The following is a 4,855-nucleotide window of genomic DNA, read 5'->3' as shown; positions in this document are numbered from 1 at the left end:
GGATGTGTCTCGGTCATGTCTACATAGTTCTCAAACCCGTAGGGTCCGCATGATGATTTTTATTATGAGTTTATTAATGACTGAAGGTTGTTCGGAGTCTCGGATAAGATCATGGACATGACGAGGAGTCTTGAAATGGTCGAGAGGTAAAGATTCATATATTGGAAGGTTGCATTTTTCCGGAGTACCGGGAGGTTACCGGAACCCCCCGGGGAAAGATATGGGCCTTATGGGCCATAGGAGGGAGGCTAACCAGCCCACAAGGGGCTGGTGCGCCGCCCACAAGGGAGGAGGCCGAATTGGACTTGGGAAGGGGGCGCCACCCCCTTTTCCTTCTCCTACTCCCTCTCCTTCCCCTTTTCCCCCTCTGGTAGAAGGAAAAAAGGGTAGGGTCGAATCCTACTAGGACTGGAGTCCTAGTAGGTCTCCCCTCTCCCTGGCGCGCCCCTTGTTGGCCAGCCTCCTCCTCCCCTCCTTTATATACGGGGGCAGGGGGCACTCCAAAGGCACAACATACAATCTCTTAGCCGTGTGCGGTGCCCCCCTCCATAGTTTTACACCTCGGTCATATTGTCATAGTGCTTAGGCGAAGCCCTGCGCCGGTAACTTCATCGTCACCGTCATCACGCCGTCATGTTGATGAAACTCTCCCTCGGCCTCAACTGGATCAAGATTTCGAGGGACGTCACCGAGCTGAACGTGTGCAGATCGCGGAGGTGCCGTGTGTTCGGTACTTGGATCGGTTGCATCACGACGACGTTCGACTACATCAACCGCGTTACTAAACGCTTCCGCTTTCGGTCTACGAGGGTACGTGGAAACACTCTCCCTGCTCGTTGCTATGCTTCTCCTAGATAGATCTTACGTGATCGTAGGTAAAAAATTTGAAATACTACGTTCCCCAACAGTGGTATCAGAGCCACACTACTAGGAAAAGGGCTACTAATGGCGCACCAGTTTTGCCTACTAATGGCGCATCACTGGTGCGCCATTAGTATCACGCCACTAGTATTTATTACTAATGGTGCACCACTGGTGCGCCATTAGTATCACGCCACTAGTATTATTACTAATGGCGCACCATTGGTGCGCCATTAGTATATAACACCATGCGCCATTAGTATGCCTCCCAGGGGCCATATTTAACCATGTGCTTTGGCACACTAATGGCGCACTGCAGATGGATGCGCCATTAGTATACTTGGCGTACTAATGGCGCACTGTTTGGTGATGCGCCATTAGTATACTTTGGCATAATAATGGCGCACTCTGTAGTGATGCGCCATTAGTATGAATATTAGGTTTTTTTTACTTTTCTGATTTTTGCACAGGTTACAAAATATATTACTTGACAGAATATAGACAGTAGCACACAGCAACAGCAGATTCATTGAATACAATAGAAGATTAGTCTCCGAATACAATTCCTCATATTAGTCTCCGAATTCAAAAGACCGAACAAAGATAAAACATTACAAGTCTCGAGACCGCGAGTATCGAGTTTATCTTCACATTACAAGTTGATATCGATCATCTAAACTACCATCACATAGAAGAGAGCTGCGGTCATCATGATGAGCATCATCCGGTTCCTCCAACGCTCCCTCCTTTCTCCCGCTTGATAGCGGGCGTATCTAGATTCCGCCTCCACCCTAGTGGTGTACCCTTTGTAACTGTTACCATTGAAACGGTGAACCTGTCTCCGACACTCCTCCCAGTCGTCGTAGAGTCCGGGAACCTTACCCTTGTACACGACATACAACGGCATCTCTGTGCACAAGCCAAACAACAGACAATACATACATAAGCAATATATAAGTATGCAACAAAAGGATCGGAAGAGAAAAGCAAGACATTAATAGCACGATTCATGGTCCTACTAATAAATAGCATCGATTACATCTAAGTTGAACGACTGTCCAAACCAAAGACACATACAATTCATTAAAGTTTAATTACAACATGAGCCAATCAATGTTTCAGAACTACACATCACTACTTTTGACTCGAGTCATGGACAGGAGCGTGGATGAAGCCGCCGTCTATCGTGATGGTCATGAAATCGCAGGCGTTGTCAGCCTGCATTTGTAGCATTCTGTCTATCTCAATGTTGGACGGTTGATATCTGAGGAAGAACTGCCCCGAGGTATGAAGGACATCTTGATGGATGATGTCCGCAAACTCCGACTGGATGTGAAAGAATTCTTGTCTGATGTCCGCGTCCTGGATTGCCGACAAGCTCGCGGCCCAATCTTTGAGATTATTTGGTAGCAGAAGGTGATGATGGTCCCTTACGATCGCCCGCATGTGATGGAGGGCGTAGTAGGCATCCTTCTGACCGCCAGGCGGCTGCTTAACGCAGTAGAGCGTCGTATTGTGGGCGAACACATGCTTGCCGTACTTACGAACTGCCCTGATGAAGGTGCCTCCAGATTTGGCGTAGCCGGGGAGAACATCATCATGAACTTTCTTGATATTTGTGTAGTCTATCTTGGAGTTACGGTTCGGGTCGAAATACGTGGCCATGGAATGTTTCGGGCTTAAGAGGATGAGTGTGCAATGTGTGTCACTGCATAGAACACGGAATGTTAGAAAAAAAGAACGATCGAAATCTAAGAAATCATATGTTACGGGGCGGTTAAGGGGTGACTCACTCGGGAAAGTAAGCCACAAGGAAGTTATCCTTATCTGGGTTTGCCAGAATGACGTCTTCGAGGTGTGAACTCGCGACTTGGAGGTCCCCAGCGCTGCTCAAGAGCTTGGCACGCATGTAGAAGGGGTCGACAATCACGATGTCCGAGGTCCTGTCTCTAATGATCCGCATCTCCATACTCAGTGAAAACAGCCGAACGAAGGTGTAGTGCAGCGGATGAAGGTTGAACATAGAAAAGATGTCATCAAACCGCAGGACGATCGTACCCCCGATGGCGCCATCCACAAAGCCCTTGCCCTCTGGCACCTTGGCCACGAAAACCGGGTATGCCACATCATTCTCTCTGAGACGCCGCTTCTCCAAAGAAAGAACACTATCGTGCAGACTCCGCATAGCACCGGTTGCAGCATTGAGCATATTTGTCGGTAGAATCGCCCTACCCGCCACATGCACCCTCCTCGAGATATCCTTAGGTGAAGGTGGCCCGTCCTGAGCACGGATCGTACTCGGTGCCGGCTGGCTTGCACCGGCGGCCTTTTTAGTCTGCCGTTTCCGGCCCTTCTTCTTGATCTGCTGTAATGGGACCGAGTTCTGCTCACAGACAACCTTCTTGAGCGTGTTGGGGCTGATAATATTTGGCGCCTCCGCTATCTAAGGCTCGGTGAAGGCGGCAGCTGGAGGCGTCTCCTGAGAACTGAATGCCAGACGACGCTTGTTGCAATTGGGTTTCTCCGCCATACCAGCTAGATCACGGTCGTCTTGTTTGGGTTCTTGAGAAGGAGGCCCGCAGAACTCGTCACCGTACCCATGTTTGGCAAAGTACTTATCGACGTTGGTAAATGTACCATCGCCGTTGTCATCGTCGTCCGGATCCTCTGCCAAATGCATGTCCGGATCCTGTGCCATAGGGATGTCCGGCATATCCGGTAGCGTTGCGGCGTTCTTGCCATGGCTTGGCGCCGGCACAACTGGCGGTCTTGTCTGTGGGGTGGTGTCCCCCGCCCCCAAATGAATCTGGCTCTTCGGCCAAAGCAGGGGCAAGCTTACGCAGGCGCTGAGGGTCATCTCATCTTCTTCGTCGGCCCCAGCGGGTCGAATCAGAGGTAACAGCTCGCCGTAGCCTGGCAGCACCCGAACCACTTCAACCCTATTGTTTTTTATTACAGTTCGAGCACTCAAGTTATATACCACCTAACCGTATCCCCATCAGAACACACACACTAGTCCGACTGGTCAGCACGCAGCACACACATTGGGAGGTCCTGGGTTCGATTCCCAGGCTCCCCAATTTTTGTTTTTATGCATTTTTTCTTTGCACATATCTTTTTATGCATGCATCCAAATATAACATGTCACATATGCTAGATGCTCAGAATTTCATTAGAAAAATAATATGCAGTTTGTTGCCATGTTAACAACATTTAAAATGTTGTTTGATATTTATTTGTGTTTAAATATGTTCAAACTTGTTTAGATCATAACTAAATATCCATAGCTCCAAATTTGACAAACATTATATGCTTTTGGGAGTAACATATAACCAAGCACAACTAGTCTTTTTTTGGATTTTTAGTTGCATTCATTTGTGAATTGGTAAAACATTTATGATATGAAAAAATATCATCAAATTTGTTATTTTAAAATATCATCAAAAAGTGGGGGAGGGTGCGGGGTGTTGGCGGCGGCGGCGCCCATTGAATATGAAAAAATATCATCAAATTTGAAAAAATATTCATGAATTCAAAAAGTGCACATGAAATTTAAAAGTATTCATGATATCAAAAAGTGCCCGAGAAATGAAGACTACGATTTAAATACAGTCGATCTTAGCTAGCTATCTGTTCATAATCTTCTTGCCCTTCTTTTTCGCAAATGGAGTTCTTCTGTGGAATGGACGTCCTTTAGGTAGGGTGGTCCTGCTTCTTCTTGTGGTGTATGCTGCTACTTCATCATCGTCGTCATGTTCGATCTTTGGGTCACCGTACTTGTCGAAGTCTTGCTCATTGGCTACTCCATCCATTCCGATGATCTTCCTTTTGCCTCTCCTCACGACAACACGACTGGGCTTTGACGGGTCGGTAATGAAGAAGCATTGGTCCACTTGGGAAGCCAGTACCCATGGCTCATTTTTCGCGGTGATGTTTACGCCCGCGGTCTTGGATTTGGCTTCGGGTATAACCATGGTGGTGAAATACTGGTCTT

This window comes from Triticum dicoccoides, chromosome 7A (genome assembly GCF_002162155.2).
Source record: "Triticum dicoccoides isolate Atlit2015 ecotype Zavitan chromosome 7A, WEW_v2.0, whole genome shotgun sequence".
Classification (NCBI taxonomy): Eukaryota; Viridiplantae; Streptophyta; class Magnoliopsida; order Poales; family Poaceae; genus Triticum; species Triticum dicoccoides.
This window is presented reverse-complemented; position numbering follows the sequence as displayed.